The 19,013-nt window shown below is 59.2% G+C and overlaps 20 non-coding genes across 20 annotated transcripts; all 20 read left to right on the top strand.

Annotated features, from left to right (window-relative positions):
* The first annotated feature begins 270 nt into the window (after positions 1–270).
* LOC144677410 (5S ribosomal RNA) lies at positions 271–389 on the top strand. Its single transcript, XR_013575675.1, has one exon. It is a non-coding gene; the product is annotated as a 5S ribosomal RNA (ribosomal RNA).
* An 849-nt stretch (positions 390–1,238) lies between these two features.
* LOC144677412 (5S ribosomal RNA) lies at positions 1,239–1,357 on the top strand. The gene has a single exon (XR_013575677.1). It is a non-coding gene; the product is annotated as a 5S ribosomal RNA (ribosomal RNA).
* Positions 1,358–2,218: 861 nt separating this feature from the next.
* Positions 2,219–2,337, top strand: LOC144677413 (5S ribosomal RNA). Its single transcript, XR_013575678.1, has one exon. It is a non-coding gene; the product is annotated as a 5S ribosomal RNA (ribosomal RNA).
* An 861-nt stretch (positions 2,338–3,198) lies between these two features.
* LOC144677414 (5S ribosomal RNA) lies at positions 3,199–3,317 on the top strand. Its single transcript, XR_013575679.1, has one exon. It is a non-coding gene; the product is annotated as a 5S ribosomal RNA (ribosomal RNA).
* Positions 3,318–4,166: 849 nt separating this feature from the next.
* On the top strand, positions 4,167–4,285 carry LOC144677415 (5S ribosomal RNA). Its single transcript, XR_013575680.1, has one exon. It is a non-coding gene; the product is annotated as a 5S ribosomal RNA (ribosomal RNA).
* Positions 4,286–5,146: 861 nt separating this feature from the next.
* On the top strand, positions 5,147–5,265 carry LOC144677416 (5S ribosomal RNA). Its single transcript, XR_013575681.1, has one exon. It is a non-coding gene; the product is annotated as a 5S ribosomal RNA (ribosomal RNA).
* Positions 5,266–6,126: 861 nt separating this feature from the next.
* On the top strand, positions 6,127–6,245 carry LOC144677417 (5S ribosomal RNA). Its single transcript, XR_013575682.1, has one exon. It is a non-coding gene; the product is annotated as a 5S ribosomal RNA (ribosomal RNA).
* An 861-nt stretch (positions 6,246–7,106) lies between these two features.
* Positions 7,107–7,225, top strand: LOC144677418 (5S ribosomal RNA). Its single transcript, XR_013575683.1, has one exon. It is a non-coding gene; the product is annotated as a 5S ribosomal RNA (ribosomal RNA).
* Positions 7,226–8,089: 864 nt separating this feature from the next.
* On the top strand, positions 8,090–8,208 carry LOC144677419 (5S ribosomal RNA). Its single transcript, XR_013575684.1, has one exon. It is a non-coding gene; the product is annotated as a 5S ribosomal RNA (ribosomal RNA).
* Positions 8,209–9,069: 861 nt separating this feature from the next.
* LOC144677420 (5S ribosomal RNA) lies at positions 9,070–9,188 on the top strand. The gene has a single exon (XR_013575685.1). It is a non-coding gene; the product is annotated as a 5S ribosomal RNA (ribosomal RNA).
* An 858-nt stretch (positions 9,189–10,046) lies between these two features.
* LOC144677421 (5S ribosomal RNA) lies at positions 10,047–10,165 on the top strand. Its single transcript, XR_013575686.1, has one exon. It is a non-coding gene; the product is annotated as a 5S ribosomal RNA (ribosomal RNA).
* Positions 10,166–11,026: 861 nt separating this feature from the next.
* LOC144677423 (5S ribosomal RNA) lies at positions 11,027–11,145 on the top strand. The gene has a single exon (XR_013575688.1). It is a non-coding gene; the product is annotated as a 5S ribosomal RNA (ribosomal RNA).
* Positions 11,146–11,994: 849 nt separating this feature from the next.
* On the top strand, positions 11,995–12,113 carry LOC144677424 (5S ribosomal RNA). The gene has a single exon (XR_013575689.1). It is a non-coding gene; the product is annotated as a 5S ribosomal RNA (ribosomal RNA).
* Positions 12,114–12,974: 861 nt separating this feature from the next.
* LOC144677425 (5S ribosomal RNA) lies at positions 12,975–13,093 on the top strand. Its single transcript, XR_013575690.1, has one exon. It is a non-coding gene; the product is annotated as a 5S ribosomal RNA (ribosomal RNA).
* Positions 13,094–13,954: 861 nt separating this feature from the next.
* On the top strand, positions 13,955–14,073 carry LOC144677431 (5S ribosomal RNA). The gene has a single exon (XR_013575696.1). It is a non-coding gene; the product is annotated as a 5S ribosomal RNA (ribosomal RNA).
* Positions 14,074–14,934: 861 nt separating this feature from the next.
* LOC144677426 (5S ribosomal RNA) lies at positions 14,935–15,053 on the top strand. Its single transcript, XR_013575691.1, has one exon. It is a non-coding gene; the product is annotated as a 5S ribosomal RNA (ribosomal RNA).
* Positions 15,054–15,914: 861 nt separating this feature from the next.
* LOC144677427 (5S ribosomal RNA) lies at positions 15,915–16,033 on the top strand. The gene has a single exon (XR_013575692.1). It is a non-coding gene; the product is annotated as a 5S ribosomal RNA (ribosomal RNA).
* Positions 16,034–16,894: 861 nt separating this feature from the next.
* On the top strand, positions 16,895–17,013 carry LOC144677428 (5S ribosomal RNA). The gene has a single exon (XR_013575693.1). It is a non-coding gene; the product is annotated as a 5S ribosomal RNA (ribosomal RNA).
* Positions 17,014–17,874: 861 nt separating this feature from the next.
* LOC144677429 (5S ribosomal RNA) lies at positions 17,875–17,993 on the top strand. Its single transcript, XR_013575694.1, has one exon. It is a non-coding gene; the product is annotated as a 5S ribosomal RNA (ribosomal RNA).
* Positions 17,994–18,854: 861 nt separating this feature from the next.
* LOC144677430 (5S ribosomal RNA) lies at positions 18,855–18,973 on the top strand. Its single transcript, XR_013575695.1, has one exon. It is a non-coding gene; the product is annotated as a 5S ribosomal RNA (ribosomal RNA).
* The last annotated feature ends 40 nt before the right edge of the window (positions 18,974–19,013 follow it).

Here is a 19,013-nt window from a genome sequence, read left to right on the forward strand (position 1 = left end):
CGCGTGCCTGACGCTTCCCCCAGTGCGGAGAGGACGAATGTTGAACGGGAGCAAGGGTGCAGGCTGGAGGCTGGTGAGGCGTAAGTAGGGCTTGCAGTTTGCCTGTGGGGGGAGGCTGAGAAGGAAGGGAGCCAGGTGGGGGAGGGATGAAAGGGAGTAGGAGGGAAAGAAGAAGAGAGAGAGAGAGAGAGAAAAAAAAAGAAAACCCGCGGTAAAGAAGAAGGGGCTGGACTGAGAGGCTTGAATTAGCCAGAAAGGCAGGCGGCAAGTGCCTACGGCCATACTAGTCTGAAAACGCCCGATCTCGTCTGATCTCGGAAGCTAAGCAGACTCAGGCCTGGTTAGTACTTGGATGGGAGACCGCCTGGGAATACCAGGTGCAGTAGGCTTTTGCTGCCAGCAGAGGCTGCTCACGTCACCACTCTCCACATTCACTCTGCCACACAACGGAGGCGCAATCTTTTTGCTGCTGCTGCTGCTGCTGTCCGCGTGGTCCGCGTGCCCCGGCTCGTTTGCGGGCAGGGAGAAGGTAGCCAGGCCGGTCGGCCAGCACATTCAGCTACCCCGGCGTTGCTGGGCCATTCGAGTGGAGCCTGCTCGGGAAGCTGGGCTCGGCGGCCTGTGATCGGCGCGGACGCATGCACGTCGGGCCGCCCTTGTGCCTCGGGGCGAGCTTTCCCTAAGTTGAAGGCAGGGCAGAGTAGAGAGGGAAGAAGCTCTGTGCCCGCTGGTAAAAGGATCAAGAGCGAGAGGGCCCCACAGATTGAAAGTGAGTTGCCAAAGAAGCAAATGCGAGGTGAGAAAAAGCTTGTGGACGCAACGGGCGGTTGAGGTGCGGAAGGCCGTGACTGCCTGCAAGCGTGGCGGAGGCAGGTAGAATCGAGGCATTCGAGAGGGCGTCGGATGATTATTTGGATAGAAAGAAGGTGCAGGGGTACGGGGACAAAGGCACAAGAGGCGGATGGTAGCGCGTGCCTGACGCTTCCCCCAGTGCGGAGAGGACGAATGTTGAACGGGAGCAAGGGTGCAGGCTGGAGGCTGGTGAGGCGTAAGTAGGGCTTGCAGTTTGCCTGTGGGGGGAGGCTGAGAAGGAAGGGAGCCAGGTGGGGGAGGGATGAAAGGGAGTAGGAGGGAAAGAAGAAGAGAGAGAGAGAGAGAGAAAAAAAAAGAAAACCCGCGGTAAAGAAGAAGGGGCTGGACTGAGAGGCTTGAATTAGCCAGAAAGGCAGGCGGCAAGTGCCTACGGCCATACTAGTCTGAAAACGCCCGATCTCGTCTGATCTCGGAAGCTAAGCAGACTCAGGCCTGGTTAGTACTTGGATGGGAGACCGCCTGGGAATACCAGGTGCAGTAGGCTTTTGCTGCCAGCAGAGGCTGCTCACGTCACCACTCTCCACATTCACTCTGCCACACAACGGAGGCGCAATCTTTTTGCTGCTGCTGCTGCTGCTGCTGCTGCTGCTGTCCGCGTGGTCCGCGTGCCCCGGCTCGTTTGCGGGCAGGGAGAAGGTAGCCAGGCCGGTCGGCCAGCACATTCAGCTACCCCGGCGTTGCTGGGCCATTCGAGTGGAGCCTGCTCGGGAAGCTGGGCTCGGCGGCCTGTGATCGGCGCGGACGCATGCACGTCGGGCCGCCCTTGTGCCTCGGGGCGAGCTTTCCCTAAGTTGAAGGCAGGGCAGAGTAGAGAGGGAAGAAGCTCTGTGCCCGCTGGTAAAAGGATCAAGAGCGAGAGGGCCCCACAGATTGAAAGTGAGTTGCCAAAGAAGCAAATGCGAGGTGAGAAAAAGCTTGTGGACGCAACGGGCGGTTGAGGTGCGGAAGGCCGTGACTGCCTGCAAGCGTGGCGGAGGCAGGTAGAATCGAGGCATTCGAGAGGGCGTCGGATGATTATTTGGATAGAAAGAAGGTGCAGGGGTACGGGGACAAAGGCACAAGAGGCGGATGGTAGCGCGTGCCTGACGCTTCCCCCAGTGCGGAGAGGACGAATGTTGAACGGGAGCAAGGGTGCAGGCTGGAGGCTGGTGAGGCGTAAGTAGGGCTTGCAGTTTGCCTGTGGGGGGAGGCTGAGAAGGAAGGGAGCCAGGTGGGGGAGGGATGAAAGGGAGTAGGAGGGAAAGAAGAAGAGAGAGAGAGAGAGAGAAAAAAAAAGAAAACCCGCGGTAAAGAAGAAGGGGCTGGACTGAGAGGCTTGAATTAGCCAGAAAGGCAGGCGGCAAGTGCCTACGGCCATACTAGTCTGAAAACGCCCGATCTCGTCTGATCTCGGAAGCTAAGCAGACTCAGGCCTGGTTAGTACTTGGATGGGAGACCGCCTGGGAATACCAGGTGCAGTAGGCTTTTGCTGCCAGCAGAGGCTGCTCACGTCACCACTCTCCACATTCACTCTGCCACACAACGGAGGCGCAATCTTTTTGCTGCTGCTGCTGCTGCTGCTGCTGCTGCTGTCCGCGTGGTCCGCGTGCCCCGGCTCGTTTGCGGGCAGGGAGAAGGTAGCCAGGCCGGTCGGCCAGCACATTCAGCTACCCCGGCGTTGCTGGGCCATTCGAGTGGAGCCTGCTCGGGAAGCTGGGCTCGGCGGCCTGTGATCGGCGCGGACGCATGCACGTCGGGCCGCCCTTGTGCCTCGGGGCGAGCTTTCCCTAAGTTGAAGGCAGGGCAGAGTAGAGAGGGAAGAAGCTCTGTGCCCGCTGGTAAAAGGATCAAGAGCGAGAGGGCCCCACAGATTGAAAGTGAGTTGCCAAAGAAGCAAATGCGAGGTGAGAAAAAGCTTGTGGACGCAACGGGCGGTTGAGGTGCGGAAGGCCGTGACTGCCTGCAAGCGTGGCGGAGGCAGGTAGAATCGAGGCATTCGAGAGGGCGTCGGATGATTATTTGGATAGAAAGAAGGTGCAGGGGTACGGGGACAAAGGCACAAGAGGCGGATGGTAGCGCGTGCCTGACGCTTCCCCCAGTGCGGAGAGGACGAATGTTGAACGGGAGCAAGGGTGCAGGCTGGAGGCTGGTGAGGCGTAAGTAGGGCTTGCAGTTTGCCTGTGGGGGGAGGCTGAGAAGGAAGGGAGCCAGGTGGGGGAGGGATGAAAGGGAGTAGGAGGGAAAGAAGAAGAGAGAGAGAGAGAGAGAAAAAAAAAGAAAACCCGCGGTAAAGAAGAAGGGGCTGGACTGAGAGGCTTGAATTAGCCAGAAAGGCAGGCGGCAAGTGCCTACGGCCATACTAGTCTGAAAACGCCCGATCTCGTCTGATCTCGGAAGCTAAGCAGACTCAGGCCTGGTTAGTACTTGGATGGGAGACCGCCTGGGAATACCAGGTGCAGTAGGCTTTTGCTGCCAGCAGAGGCTGCTCACGTCACCACTCTCCACATTCACTCTGCCACACAACGGAGGCGCAATCTTTTTGCTGCTGCTGCTGCTGCTGTCCGCGTGGTCCGCGTGCCCCGGCTCGTTTGCGGGCAGGGAGAAGGTAGCCAGGCCGGTCGGCCAGCACATTCAGCTACCCCGGCGTTGCTGGGCCATTCGAGTGGAGCCTGCTCGGGAAGCTGGGCTCGGCGGCCTGTGATCGGCGCGGACGCATGCACGTCGGGCCGCCCTTGTGCCTCGGGGCGAGCTTTCCCTAAGTTGAAGGCAGGGCAGAGTAGAGAGGGAAGAAGCTCTGTGCCCGCTGGTAAAAGGATCAAGAGCGAGAGGGCCCCACAGATTGAAAGTGAGTTGCCAAAGAAGCAAATGCGAGGTGAGAAAAAGCTTGTGGACGCAACGGGCGGTTGAGGTGCGGAAGGCCGTGACTGCCTGCAAGCGTGGCGGAGGCAGGTAGAATCGAGGCATTCGAGAGGGCGTCGGATGATTATTTGGATAGAAAGAAGGTGCAGGGGTACGGGGACAAAGGCACAAGAGGCGGATGGTAGCGCGTGCCTGACGCTTCCCCCAGTGCGGAGAGGACGAATGTTGAACGGGAGCAAGGGTGCAGGCTGGAGGCTGGTGAGGCGTAAGTAGGGCTTGCAGTTTGCCTGTGGGGGGAGGCTGAGAAGGAAGGGAGCCAGGTGGGGGAGGGATGAAAGGGAGTAGGAGGGAAAGAAGAAGAGAGAGAGAGAGAGAGAAAAAAAAAGAAAACCCGCGGTAAAGAAGAAGGGGCTGGACTGAGAGGCTTGAATTAGCCAGAAAGGCAGGCGGCAAGTGCCTACGGCCATACTAGTCTGAAAACGCCCGATCTCGTCTGATCTCGGAAGCTAAGCAGACTCAGGCCTGGTTAGTACTTGGATGGGAGACCGCCTGGGAATACCAGGTGCAGTAGGCTTTTGCTGCCAGCAGAGGCTGCTCACGTCACCACTCTCCACATTCACTCTGCCACACAACGGAGGCGCAATCTTTTTGCTGCTGCTGCTGCTGCTGCTGCTGCTGCTGTCCGCGTGGTCCGCGTGCCCCGGCTCGTTTGCGGGCAGGGAGAAGGTAGCCAGGCCGGTCGGCCAGCACATTCAGCTACCCCGGCGTTGCTGGGCCATTCGAGTGGAGCCTGCTCGGGAAGCTGGGCTCGGCGGCCTGTGATCGGCGCGGACGCATGCACGTCGGGCCGCCCTTGTGCCTCGGGGCGAGCTTTCCCTAAGTTGAAGGCAGGGCAGAGTAGAGAGGGAAGAAGCTCTGTGCCCGCTGGTAAAAGGATCAAGAGCGAGAGGGCCCCACAGATTGAAAGTGAGTTGCCAAAGAAGCAAATGCGAGGTGAGAAAAAGCTTGTGGACGCAACGGGCGGTTGAGGTGCGGAAGGCCGTGACTGCCTGCAAGCGTGGCGGAGGCAGGTAGAATCGAGGCATTCGAGAGGGCGTCGGATGATTATTTGGATAGAAAGAAGGTGCAGGGGTACGGGGACAAAGGCACAAGAGGCGGATGGTAGCGCGTGCCTGACGCTTCCCCCAGTGCGGAGAGGACGAATGTTGAACGGGAGCAAGGGTGCAGGCTGGAGGCTGGTGAGGCGTAAGTAGGGCTTGCAGTTTGCCTGTGGGGGGAGGCTGAGAAGGAAGGGAGCCAGGTGGGGGAGGGATGAAAGGGAGTAGGAGGGAAAGAAGAAGAGAGAGAGAGAGAGAGAAAAAAAAAGAAAACCCACGGTAAAGAAGAAGGGGCTGGACTGAGAGGCTTGAATTAGCCAGAAAGGCAGGCGGCAAGTGCCTACGGCCATACTAGTCTGAAAACGCCCGATCTCGTCTGATCTCGGAAGCTAAGCAGACTCAGGCCTGGTTAGTACTTGGATGGGAGACCGCCTGGGAATACCAGGTGCAGTAGGCTTTTGCTGCCAGCAGAGGCTGCTCACGTCACCACTCTCCACATTCACTCTGCCACACAACGGAGGCGCAATCTTTTTGCTGCTGCTGCTGCTGCTGCTGCTGCTGCTGTCCGCGTGGTCCGCGTGCCCCGGCTCGTTTGCGGGCAGGGAGAAGGTAGCCAGGCCGGTCGGCCAGCACATTCAGCTACCCCGGCGTTGCTGGGCCATTCGAGTGGAGCCTGCTCGGGAAGCTGGGCTCGGCGGCCTGTGATCGGCGCGGACGCATGCACGTCGGGCCGCCCTTGTGCCTCGGGGCGAGCTTTCCCTAAGTTGAAGGCAGGGCAGAGTAGAGAGGGAAGAAGCTCTGTGCCCGCTGGTAAAAGGATCAAGAGCGAGAGGGCCCCACAGATTGAAAGTGAGTTGCCAAAGAAGCAAATGCGAGGTGAGAAAAAGCTTGTGGACGCAACGGGCGGTTGAGGTGCGGAAGGCCGTGACTGCCTGCAAGCGTGGCGGAGGCAGGTAGAATCGAGGCATTCGAGAGGGCGTCGGATGATTATTTGGATAGAAAGAAGGTGCAGGGGTACGGGGACAAAGGCACAAGAGGCGGATGGTAGCGCGTGCCTGACGCTTCCCCCAGTGCGGAGAGGACGAATGTTGAACGGGAGCAAGGGTGCAGGCTGGAGGCTGGTGAGGCGTAAGTAGGGCTTGCAGTTTGCCTGTGGGGGGAGGCTGAGAAGGAAGGGAGCCAGGTGGGGGAGGGATGAAAGGGAGTAGGAGGGAAAGAAGAAGAGAGAGAGAGAGAGAGAAAAAAAAAGAAAACCCGCGGTAAAGAAGAAGGGGCTGGACTGAGAGGCTTGAATTAGCCAGAAAGGCAGGCGGCAAGTGCCTACGGCCATACTAGTCTGAAAACGCCCGATCTCGTCTGATCTCGGAAGCTAAGCAGACTCAGGCCTGGTTAGTACTTGGATGGGAGACCGCCTGGGAATACCAGGTGCAGTAGGCTTTTGCTGCCAGCAGAGGCTGCTCACGTCACCACTCTCCACATTCACTCTGCCACACAACGGAGGCGCAATCTTTTTGCTGCTGCTGCTGCTGCTGCTGCTGCTGCTGTCCGCGTGGTCCGCGTGCCCCGGCTCGTTTGCGGGCAGGGAGAAGGTAGCCAGGCCGGTCGGCCAGCACATTCAGCTACCCCGGCGTTGCTGGGCCATTCGAGTGGAGCCTGCTCGGGAAGCTGGGCTCGGCGGCCTGTGATCGGCGCGGACGCATGCACGTCGGGCCGCCCTTGTGCCTCGGGGCGAGCTTTCCCTAAGTTGAAGGCAGGGCAGAGTAGAGAGGGAAGAAGCTCTGTGCCCGCTGGTAAAAGGATCAAGAGCGAGAGGGCCCCACAGATTGAAAGTGAGTTGCCAAAGAAGCAAATGCGAGGTGAGAAAAAGCTTGTGGACGCAACGGGCGGTTGAGGTGCGGAAGGCCGTGACTGCCTGCAAGCGTGGCGGAGGCAGGTAGAATCGAGGCATTCGAGAGGGCGTCGGATGATTATTTGGATAGAAAGAAGGTGCAGGGGTACGGGGACAAAGGCACAAGAGGCGGATGGTAGCGCGTGCCTGACGCTTCCCCCAGTGCGGAGAGGACGAATGTTGAACGGGAGCAAGGGTGCAGGCTGGAGGCTGGTGAGGCGTAAGTAGGGCTTGCAGTTTGCCTGTGGGGGGAGGCTGAGAAGGAAGGGAGCCAGGTGGGGGAGGGATGAAAGGGAGTAGGAGGGAAAGAAGAAGAGAGAGAGAGAGAGAGAAAAAAAAAGAAAACCCACGGTAAAGAAGAAGGGGCTGGACTGAGAGGCTTGAATTAGCCAGAAAGGCAGGCGGCAAGTGCCTACGGCCATACTAGTCTGAAAACGCCCGATCTCGTCTGATCTCGGAAGCTAAGCAGACTCAGGCCTGGTTAGTACTTGGATGGGAGACCGCCTGGGAATACCAGGTGCAGTAGGCTTTTGCTGCCAGCAGAGGCTGCTCACGTCACCACTCTCCACATTCACTCTGCCACACAACGGAGGCGCAATCTTTTTGCTGCTGCTGCTGCTGCTGCTGCTGCTGCTGCTGTCCGCGTGGTCCGCGTGCCCCGGCTCGTTTGCGGGCAGGGAGAAGGTAGCCAGGCCGGTCGGCCAGCACATTCAGCTACCCCGGCGTTGCTGGGCCATTCGAGTGGAGCCTGCTCGGGAAGCTGGGCTCGGCGGCCTGTGATCGGCGCGGACGCATGCACGTCGGGCCGCCCTTGTGCCTCGGGGCGAGCTTTCCCTAAGTTGAAGGCAGGGCAGAGTAGAGAGGGAAGAAGCTCTGTGCCCGCTGGTAAAAGGATCAAGAGCGAGAGGGCCCCACAGATTGAAAGTGAGTTGCCAAAGAAGCAAATGCGAGGTGAGAAAAAGCTTGTGGACGCAACGGGCGGTTGAGGTGCGGAAGGCCGTGACTGCCTGCAAGCGTGGCGGAGGCAGGTAGAATCGAGGCATTCGAGAGGGCGTCGGATGATTATTTGGATAGAAAGAAGGTGCAGGGGTACGGGGACAAAGGCACAAGAGGCGGATGGTAGCGCGTGCCTGACGCTTCCCCCAGTGCGGAGAGGACGAATGTTGAACGGGAGCAAGGGTGCAGGCTGGAGGCTGGTGAGGCGTAAGTAGGGCTTGCAGTTTGCCTGTGGGGGGAGGCTGAGAAGGAAGGGAGCCAGGTGGGGGAGGGATGAAAGGGAGTAGGAGGGAAAGAAGAAGAGAGAGAGAGAGAGAGAAAAAAAAAGAAAACCCGCGGTAAAGAAGAAGGGGCTGGACTGAGAGGCTTGAATTAGCCAGAAAGGCAGGCGGCAAGTGCCTACGGCCATACTAGTCTGAAAACGCCCGATCTCGTCTGATCTCGGAAGCTAAGCAGACTCAGGCCTGGTTAGTACTTGGATGGGAGACCGCCTGGGAATACCAGGTGCAGTAGGCTTTTGCTGCCAGCAGAGGCTGCTCACGTCACCACTCTCCACATTCACTCTGCCACACAACGGAGGCGCAATCTTTTTGCTGCTGCTGCTGCTGCTGCTGCTGCTGCTGTCCGCGTGGTCCGCGTGCCCCGGCTCGTTTGCGGGCAGGGAGAAGGTAGCCAGGCCGGTCGGCCAGCACATTCAGCTACCCCGGCGTTGCTGGGCCATTCGAGTGGAGCCTGCTCGGGAAGCTGGGCTCGGCGGCCTGTGATCGGCGCGGACGCATGCACGTCGGGCCGCCCTTGTGCCTCGGGGCGAGCTTTCCCTAAGTTGAAGGCAGGGCAGAGTAGAGAGGGAAGAAGCTCTGTGCCCGCTGGTAAAAGGATCAAGAGCGAGAGGGCCCCACAGATTGAAAGTGAGTTGCCAAAGAAGCAAATGCGAGGTGAGAAAAAGCTTGTGGACGCAACGGGCGGTTGAGGTGCGGAAGGCCGTGACTGCCTGCAAGCGTGGCGGAGGCAGGTAGAATCGAGGCATTCGAGAGGGCGTCGGATGATTATTTGGATAGAAAGAAGGTGCAGGGGTACGGGGACAAAGGCACAAGAGGCGGATGGTAGCGCGTGCCTGACGCTTCCCCCAGTGCGGAGAGGACGAATGTTGAACGGGAGCAAGGGTGCAGGCTGGAGGCTGGTGAGGCGTAAGTAGGGCTTGCAGTTTGCCTGTGGGGGGAGGCTGAGAAGGAAGGGAGCCAGGTGGGGGAGGGATGAAAGGGAGTAGGAGGGAAAGAAGAAGAGAGAGAGAGAGAGAGAAAAAAAAAGAAAACCCGCGGTAAAGAAGAAGGGGCTGGACTGAGAGGCTTGAATTAGCCAGAAAGGCAGGCGGCAAGTGCCTACGGCCATACTAGTCTGAAAACGCCCGATCTCGTCTGATCTCGGAAGCTAAGCAGACTCAGGCCTGGTTAGTACTTGGATGGGAGACCGCCTGGGAATACCAGGTGCAGTAGGCTTTTGCTGCCAGCAGAGGCTGCTCACGTCACCACTCTCCACATTCACTCTGCCACACAACGGAGGCGCAATCTTTTTGCTGCTGCTGCTGCTGCTGCTGCTGCTGTCCGCGTGGTCCGCGTGCCCCGGCTCGTTTGCGGGCAGGGAGAAGGTAGCCAGGCCGGTCGGCCAGCACATTCAGCTACCCCGGCGTTGCTGGGCCATTCGAGTGGAGCCTGCTCGGGAAGCTGGGCTCGGCGGCCTGTGATCGGCGCGGACGCATGCACGTCGGGCCGCCCTTGTGCCTCGGGGCGAGCTTTCCCTAAGTTGAAGGCAGGGCAGAGTAGAGAGGGAAGAAGCTCTGTGCCCGCTGGTAAAAGGATCAAGAGCGAGAGGGCCCCACAGATTGAAAGTGAGTTGCCAAAGAAGCAAATGCGAGGTGAGAAAAAGCTTGTGGACGCAACGGGCGGTTGAGGTGCGGAAGGCCGTGACTGCCTGCAAGCGTGGCGGAGGCAGGTAGAATCGAGGCATTCGAGAGGGCGTCGGATGATTATTTGGATAGAAAGAAGGTGCAGGGGTACGGGGACAAAGGCACAAGAGGCGGATGGTAGCGCGTGCCTGACGCTTCCCCCAGTGCGGAGAGGACGAATGTTGAACGGGAGCAAGGGTGCAGGCTGGAGGCTGGTGAGGCGTAAGTAGGGCTTGCAGTTTGCCTGTGGGGGGAGGCTGAGAAGGAAGGGAGCCAGGTGGGGGAGGGATGAAAGGGAGTAGGAGGGAAAGAAGAAGAGAGAGAGAGAGAGAGAAAAAAAAAGAAAACCCGCGGTAAAGAAGAAGGGGCTGGACTGAGAGGCTTGAATTAGCCAGAAAGGCAGGCGGCAAGTGCCTACGGCCATACTAGTCTGAAAACGCCCGATCTCGTCTGATCTCGGAAGCTAAGCAGACTCAGGCCTGGTTAGTACTTGGATGGGAGACCGCCTGGGAATACCAGGTGCAGTAGGCTTTTGCTGCCAGCAGAGGCTGCTCACGTCACCACTCTCCACATTCACTCTGCCACACAACGGAGGCGCAATCTTTTTGCTGCTGCTGCTGCTGCTGCTGCTGCTGCTGTCCGCGTGGTCCGCGTGCCCCGGCTCGTTTGCGGGCAGGGAGAAGGTAGCCAGGCCGGTCGGCCAGCACATTCAGCTACCCCGGCGTTGCTGGGCCATTCGAGTGGAGCCTGCTCGGGAAGCTGGGCTCGGCGGCCTGTGATCGGCGCGGACGCATGCACGTCGGGCCGCCCTTGTGCCTCGGGGCGAGCTTTCCCTAAGTTGAAGGCAGGGCAGAGTAGAGAGGGAAGAAGCTCTGTGCCCGCTGGTAAAAGGATCAAGAGCGAGAGGGCCCCACAGATTGAAAGTGAGTTGCCAAAGAAGCAAATGCGAGGTGAGAAAAAGCTTGTGGACGCAACGGGCGGTTGAGGTGCGGAAGGCCGTGACTGCCTGCAAGCGTGGCGGAGGCAGGTAGAATCGAGGCATTCGAGAGGGCGTCGGATGATTATTTGGATAGAAAGAAGGTGCAGGGGTACGGGGACAAAGGCACAAGAGGCGGATGGTAGCGCGTGCCTGACGCTTCCCCCAGTGCGGAGAGGACGAATGTTGAACGGGAGCAAGGGTGCAGGCTGGAGGCTGGTGAGGCGTAAGTAGGGCTTGCAGTTTGCCTGTGGGGGGAGGCTGAGAAGGAAGGGAGCCAGGTGGGGGAGGGATGAAAGGGAGTAGGAGGGAAAGAAGAAGAGAGAGAGAGAGAGAGAAAAAAAAAGAAAACCCGCGGTAAAGAAGAAGGGGCTGGACTGAGAGGCTTGAATTAGCCAGAAAGGCAGGCGGCAAGTGCCTACGGCCATACTAGTCTGAAAACGCCCGATCTCGTCTGATCTCGGAAGCTAAGCAGACTCAGGCCTGGTTAGTACTTGGATGGGAGACCGCCTGGGAATACCAGGTGCAGTAGGCTTTTGCTGCCAGCAGAGGCTGCTCACGTCACCACTCTCCACATTCACTCTGCCACACAACGGAGGCGCAATCTTTTTGCTGCTGCTGCTGCTGCTGTCCGCGTGGTCCGCGTGCCCCGGCTCGTTTGCGGGCAGGGAGAAGGTAGCCAGGCCGGTCGGCCAGCACATTCAGCTACCCCGGCGTTGCTGGGCCATTCGAGTGGAGCCTGCTCGGGAAGCTGGGCTCGGCGGCCTGTGATCGGCGCGGACGCATGCACGTCGGGCCGCCCTTGTGCCTCGGGGCGAGCTTTCCCTAAGTTGAAGGCAGGGCAGAGTAGAGAGGGAAGAAGCTCTGTGCCCGCTGGTAAAAGGATCAAGAGCGAGAGGGCCCCACAGATTGAAAGTGAGTTGCCAAAGAAGCAAATGCGAGGTGAGAAAAAGCTTGTGGACGCAACGGGCGGTTGAGGTGCGGAAGGCCGTGACTGCCTGCAAGCGTGGCGGAGGCAGGTAGAATCGAGGCATTCGAGAGGGCGTCGGATGATTATTTGGATAGAAAGAAGGTGCAGGGGTACGGGGACAAAGGCACAAGAGGCGGATGGTAGCGCGTGCCTGACGCTTCCCCCAGTGCGGAGAGGACGAATGTTGAACGGGAGCAAGGGTGCAGGCTGGAGGCTGGTGAGGCGTAAGTAGGGCTTGCAGTTTGCCTGTGGGGGGAGGCTGAGAAGGAAGGGAGCCAGGTGGGGGAGGGATGAAAGGGAGTAGGAGGGAAAGAAGAAGAGAGAGAGAGAGAGAGAAAAAAAAAGAAAACCCGCGGTAAAGAAGAAGGGGCTGGACTGAGAGGCTTGAATTAGCCAGAAAGGCAGGCGGCAAGTGCCTACGGCCATACTAGTCTGAAAACGCCCGATCTCGTCTGATCTCGGAAGCTAAGCAGACTCAGGCCTGGTTAGTACTTGGATGGGAGACCGCCTGGGAATACCAGGTGCAGTAGGCTTTTGCTGCCAGCAGAGGCTGCTCACGTCACCACTCTCCACATTCACTCTGCCACACAACGGAGGCGCAATCTTTTTGCTGCTGCTGCTGCTGCTGCTGCTGCTGCTGTCCGCGTGGTCCGCGTGCCCCGGCTCGTTTGCGGGCAGGGAGAAGGTAGCCAGGCCGGTCGGCCAGCACATTCAGCTACCCCGGCGTTGCTGGGCCATTCGAGTGGAGCCTGCTCGGGAAGCTGGGCTCGGCGGCCTGTGATCGGCGCGGACGCATGCACGTCGGGCCGCCCTTGTGCCTCGGGGCGAGCTTTCCCTAAGTTGAAGGCAGGGCAGAGTAGAGAGGGAAGAAGCTCTGTGCCCGCTGGTAAAAGGATCAAGAGCGAGAGGGCCCCACAGATTGAAAGTGAGTTGCCAAAGAAGCAAATGCGAGGTGAGAAAAAGCTTGTGGACGCAACGGGCGGTTGAGGTGCGGAAGGCCGTGACTGCCTGCAAGCGTGGCGGAGGCAGGTAGAATCGAGGCATTCGAGAGGGCGTCGGATGATTATTTGGATAGAAAGAAGGTGCAGGGGTACGGGGACAAAGGCACAAGAGGCGGATGGTAGCGCGTGCCTGACGCTTCCCCCAGTGCGGAGAGGACGAATGTTGAACGGGAGCAAGGGTGCAGGCTGGAGGCTGGTGAGGCGTAAGTAGGGCTTGCAGTTTGCCTGTGGGGGGAGGCTGAGAAGGAAGGGAGCCAGGTGGGGGAGGGATGAAAGGGAGTAGGAGGGAAAGAAGAAGAGAGAGAGAGAGAGAGAAAAAAAAAGAAAACCCACGGTAAAGAAGAAGGGGCTGGACTGAGAGGCTTGAATTAGCCAGAAAGGCAGGCGGCAAGTGCCTACGGCCATACTAGTCTGAAAACGCCCGATCTCGTCTGATCTCGGAAGCTAAGCAGACTCAGGCCTGGTTAGTACTTGGATGGGAGACCGCCTGGGAATACCAGGTGCAGTAGGCTTTTGCTGCCAGCAGAGGCTGCTCACGTCACCACTCTCCACATTCACTCTGCCACACAACGGAGGCGCAATCTTTTTGCTGCTGCTGCTGCTGCTGCTGCTGCTGCTGTCCGCGTGGTCCGCGTGCCCCGGCTCGTTTGCGGGCAGGGAGAAGGTAGCCAGGCCGGTCGGCCAGCACATTCAGCTACCCCGGCGTTGCTGGGCCATTCGAGTGGAGCCTGCTCGGGAAGCTGGGCTCGGCGGCCTGTGATCGGCGCGGACGCATGCACGTCGGGCCGCCCTTGTGCCTCGGGGCGAGCTTTCCCTAAGTTGAAGGCAGGGCAGAGTAGAGAGGGAAGAAGCTCTGTGCCCGCTGGTAAAAGGATCAAGAGCGAGAGGGCCCCACAGATTGAAAGTGAGTTGCCAAAGAAGCAAATGCGAGGTGAGAAAAAGCTTGTGGACGCAACGGGCGGTTGAGGTGCGGAAGGCCGTGACTGCCTGCAAGCGTGGCGGAGGCAGGTAGAATCGAGGCATTCGAGAGGGCGTCGGATGATTATTTGGATAGAAAGAAGGTGCAGGGGTACGGGGACAAAGGCACAAGAGGCGGATGGTAGCGCGTGCCTGACGCTTCCCCCAGTGCGGAGAGGACGAATGTTGAACGGGAGCAAGGGTGCAGGCTGGAGGCTGGTGAGGCGTAAGTAGGGCTTGCAGTTTGCCTGTGGGGGGAGGCTGAGAAGGAAGGGAGCCAGGTGGGGGAGGGATGAAAGGGAGTAGGAGGGAAAGAAGAAGAGAGAGAGAGAGAGAGAAAAAAAAAGAAAACCCGCGGTAAAGAAGAAGGGGCTGGACTGAGAGGCTTGAATTAGCCAGAAAGGCAGGCGGCAAGTGCCTACGGCCATACTAGTCTGAAAACGCCCGATCTCGTCTGATCTCGGAAGCTAAGCAGACTCAGGCCTGGTGAGTACTTGGATGGGAGACCGCCTGGGAATACCAGGTGCAGTAGGCTTTTGCTGCCAGCAGAGGCTGCTCACGTCACCACTCTCCACATTCACTCTGCCACACAACGGAGGCGCAATCTTTTTGCTGCTGCTGCTGCTGCTGCTGCTGCTGCTGTCCGCGTGGTCCGCGTGCCCCGGCTCGTTTGCGGGCAGGGAGAAGGTAGCCAGGCCGGTCGGCCAGCACATTCAGCTACCCCGGCGTTGCTGGGCCATTCGAGTGGAGCCTGCTCGGGAAGCTGGGCTCGGCGGCCTGTGATCGGCGCGGACGCATGCACGTCGGGCCGCCCTTGTGCCTCGGGGCGAGCTTTCCCTAAGTTGAAGGCAGGGCAGAGTAGAGAGGGAAGAAGCTCTGTGCCCGCTGGTAAAAGGATCAAGAGCGAGAGGGCCCCACAGATTGAAAGTGAGTTGCCAAAGAAGCAAATGCGAGGTGAGAAAAAGCTTGTGGACGCAACGGGCGGTTGAGGTGCGGAAGGCCGTGACTGCCTGCAAGCGTGGCGGAGGCAGGTAGAATCGAGGCATTCGAGAGGGCGTCGGATGATTATTTGGATAGAAAGAAGGTGCAGGGGTACGGGGACAAAGGCACAAGAGGCGGATGGTAGCGCGTGCCTGACGCTTCCCCCAGTGCGGAGAGGACGAATGTTGAACGGGAGCAAGGGTGCAGGCTGGAGGCTGGTGAGGCGTAAGTAGGGCTTGCAGTTTGCCTGTGGGGGGAGGCTGAGAAGGAAGGGAGCCAGGTGGGGGAGGGATGAAAGGGAGTAGGAGGGAAAGAAGAAGAGAGAGAGAGAGAGAGAAAAAAAAAGAAAACCCGCGGTAAAGAAGAAGGGGCTGGACTGAGAGGCTTGAATTAGCCAGAAAGGCAGGCGGCAAGTGCCTACGGCCATACTAGTCTGAAAACGCCCGATCTCGTCTGATCTCGGAAGCTAAGCAGACTCAGGCCTGGTTAGTACTTGGATGGGAGACCGCCTGGGAATACCAGGTGCAGTAGGCTTTTGCTGCCAGCAGAGGCTGCTCACGTCACCACTCTCCACATTCACTCTGCCACACAACGGAGGCGCAATCTTTTTGCTGCTGCTGCTGCTGCTGCTGCTGCTGCTGTCCGCGTGGTCCGCGTGCCCCGGCTCGTTTGCGGGCAGGGAGAAGGTAGCCAGGCCGGTCGGCCAGCACATTCAGCTACCCCGGCGTTGCTGGGCCATTCGAGTGGAGCCTGCTCGGGAAGCTGGGCTCGGCGGCCTGTGATCGGCGCGGACGCATGCACGTCGGGCCGCCCTTGTGCCTCGGGGCGAGCTTTCCCTAAGTTGAAGGCAGGGCAGAGTAGAGAGGGAAGAAGCTCTGTGCCCGCTGGTAAAAGGATCAAGAGCGAGAGGGCCCCACAGATTGAAAGTGAGTTGCCAAAGAAGCAAATGCGAGGTGAGAAAAAGCTTGTGGACGCAACGGGCGGTTGAGGTGCGGAAGGCCGTGACTGCCTGCAAGCGTGGCGGAGGCAGGTAGAATCGAGGCATTCGAGAGGGCGTCGGATGATTATTTGGATAGAAAGAAGGTGCAGGGGTACGGGGACAAAGGCACAAGAGGCGGATGGTAGCGCGTGCCTGACGCTTCCCCCAGTGCGGAGAGGACGAATGTTGAACGGGAGCAAGGGTGCAGGCTGGAGGCTGGTGAGGCGTAAGTAGGGCTTGCAGTTTGCCTGTGGGGGGAGGCTGAGAAGGAAGGGAGCCAGGTGGGGGAGGGATGAAAGGGAGTAGGAGGGAAAGAAGAAGAGAGAGAGAGAGAGAGAAAAAAAAAGAAAACCCGCGGTAAAGAAGAAGGGGCTGGACTGAGAGGCTTGAATTAGCCAGAAAGGCAGGCGGCAAGTGCCTACGGCCATACTAGTCTGAAAACGCCCGATCTCGTCTGATCTCGGAAGCTAAGCAGACTCAGGCCTGGTTAGTACTTGGATGGGAGACCGCCTGGGAATACCAGGTGCAGTAGGCTTTTGCTGCCAGCAGAGGCTGCTCACGTCACCACTCTCCACATTCACTCTGCCACACAACGGAGGCGCAATCTTTTTGCTGCTGCTGCTGCTGCTGCTGCTGCTGCTGTCCGCGTGGTCCGCGTGCCCCGGCTCGTTTGCGGGCAGGGAGAAGGTAGCCAGGCCGGTCGGCCAGCACATTCAGCTACCCCGGCGTTGCTGGGCCATTCGAGTGGAGCCTGCTCGGGAAGCTGGGCTCGGCGGCCTGTGATCGGCGCGGACGCATGCACGTCGGGCCGCCCTTGTGCCTCGGGGCGAGCTTTCCCTAAGTTGAAGGCAGGGCAGAGTAGAGAGGGAAGAAGCTCTGTGCCCGCTGGTAAAAGGATCAAGAGCGAGAGGGCCCCACAGATTGAAAGTGAGTTGCCAAAGAAGCAAATGCGAGGTGAGAAAAAGCTTGTGGACGCAACGGGCGGTTGAGGTGCGGAAGGCCGTGACTGCCTGCAAGCGTGGCGGAGGCAGGTAGAATCGAGGCATTCGAGAGGGCGTCGGATGATTATTTGGATAGAAAGAAGGTGCAGGGGTACGGGGACAAAGGCACAAGAGGCGGATGGTAGCGCGTGCCTGACGCTTCCCCCAGTGCGGAGAGGACGAATGTTGAACGGGAGCAAGGGTGCAGGCTGGAGGCTGGTGAGGCGTAAGTAGGGCTTGCAGTTTGCCTGTGGGGGGAGGCTGAGAAGGAAGGGAGCCAGGTGGGGGAGGGATGAAAGGGAGTAGGAGGGAAAGAAGAAGAGAGAGAGAGAGAGAGAAAAAAAAAGAAAACCCACGGTAAAGAAGAAGGGGCTGGACTGAGAGGCTTGAATTAGCCAGAAAGGCAGGCGGCAAGTGCCTACGGCCATACTAGTCTGAAAACGCCCGATCTCGTCTGATCTCGGAAGCTAAGCAGACTCAGGCCTGGTTAGTACTTGGATGGGAGACCGCCTGGGAATACCAGGTGCAGTAGGCTTTTGCTGCCAGCAGAGGCTGCTCACGTCACCACTCTCCACATTCACTCTGCCACACAACGGAGGCGCAATCTTTTTGCTGCTGCTGCTGCTGCTGCTGCTGCTGCTGTCCGCGTGGTCCGCGTGCCCCGGCTCGTTTGCGGGCAGGGAGAAGGTAGCCAGGCCGGTCGGCCAGCACATTCAGCTACCCCGGCGTTGCTGGGCCATTCGAGTGGAGCCTGCTCGGGAAGCTGGGCTCGGCGGCCTGTGATCGGCGCGGACGCATGCACGTCGGGCCGCCCTTGTGCCTCGGGGCGAGCTTTCCCTAAGTTGAAGGCAGGGCAGAGTAGAGAGGGAAGAAGCTCTGTGCCCGCTGGTAAAAGGATCAAGAGCGAGAGGGCCCCACAGATTGAAAGTGAGTTGCCAAAGAAGCAAATGCGAGGTGAGAAAAAGCTTGTGGACGCAACGGGCGGTTGAGGTGCGGAAGGCCGTGACTGCCTGCAAGCGTGGCGGAGGCAGGTAGAATCGAGGCATTCGAGAGGGCGTCGGATGATTATTTGGATAGAAAGAAGGTGCAGGGGTACGGGGACAAAGGCACAAGAGGCGGATGGTAGCGCGTGCCTGACGCTTCCCCCAGTGCGGAGAGGACGAATGTTGAACGGGAGCAAGGGTGCAGGCTGGAGGCTGGTGAGGCGTAAGTAGGGCTTGCAGTTTGCCTGTGGGGGGAGGCTGAGAAGGAAGGGAGCCAGGTGGGGGAGGGATGAAAGGGAGTAGGAGGGAAAGAAGAAGAGAGAGAGAGAGAGAGAAAAAAAAAGAAAACCCGCGGTAAAGAAGAAGGGGCTGGACTGAGAGGCTTGAATTAGCCAGAAAGGCAGGCGGCAAGTGCCTACGGCCATACTAGTCTGAAAACGCCCGATCTCGTCTGATCTCGGAAGCTAAGCAGACTCAGGCCTGGTTAGTACTTGGATGGGAGACCGCCTGGGAATACCAGGTGCAGTAGGCTTTTGCTGCCAGCAGAGGCTGCTCACGTCACCACTCTCCACATTCACTCTGCCACACAACGGAGGCGCAATCTTTTTGCTGCTGCTGCTGCTGCTGCTGCTGCTGCTGTCCGCGTGGTCCGCGTGCCCCGGCTCGTTTGCGGGCAGGGAGAAGGTAGCCAGGCCGGTCGGCCAGCACATTCAGCTACCCCGGCGTTGCTGGGCCATTCGAGTGGAGCCTGCTCGGGAAGCTGGGCTCGGCGGCCTGTGATCGGCGCGGACGCATGCACGTCGGGCCGCCCTTGTGCCTCGGGGCGAGCTTTCCCTAAGTTGAAGGCAGGGCAGAGTAGAGAGGGAAGAAGCTCTGTGCCCGCTGGTAAAAGGATCAAGAGCGAGAGGGCCCCACAGATTGAAAGTGAGTTGCCAAAGAAGCAAATGCGAGGTGAGAAAAAGCTTGTGGACGCAACGGGCGGTTGAGGTGCGGAAGGCCGTGACTGCCTGCAAGCGTGGCGGAGGCAGGTAGAATCGAGGCATTCGAGAGGGCGTCGGATGATTATTTGGATAGAAAGAAGGTGCAGGGGTACGGGGACAAAGGCACAAGAGGCGGATGGTAGCGCGTGCCTGACGCTTCCCCCAGTGCGGAGAGGACGAATGTTGAACGGGAGCAAGGGTGCAGGCTGGAGGCTGGTGAGGCGTAAGTAGGGCTTGCAGTTTGCCTGTGGGGGGAGGCTGAGAAGGAAGGGAGCCAGGTGGGGGAGGGATGAAAGGGAGTAGGAGGGAAAGAAGAAGAGAGAGAGAGAGAGAGAAAAAAAAAGAAAACCCGCGGTAAAGAAGAAGGGGCTGGACTGAGAGGCTTGAATTAGCCAGAAAGGCAGGCGGCAAGTGCCTACGGCCATACTAGTCTGAAAACGCCCGATCTCGTCTGATCTCGGAAGCTAAGCAGACTCAGGCCTGGTTAGTACTTGGATGGGAGACCGCCTGGGAATACCAGGTGCAGTAGGCTTTTGCTGCCAGCAGAGGCTGCTCACGTCACCACTCTCCAC

Source organism: Cetorhinus maximus, unplaced genomic scaffold (genome assembly GCF_964194155.1).
Source record: "Cetorhinus maximus unplaced genomic scaffold, sCetMax3.hap1.1 HAP1_SCAFFOLD_2519, whole genome shotgun sequence".
Classification (NCBI taxonomy): domain Eukaryota; kingdom Metazoa; phylum Chordata; class Chondrichthyes; order Lamniformes; family Cetorhinidae; genus Cetorhinus; species Cetorhinus maximus.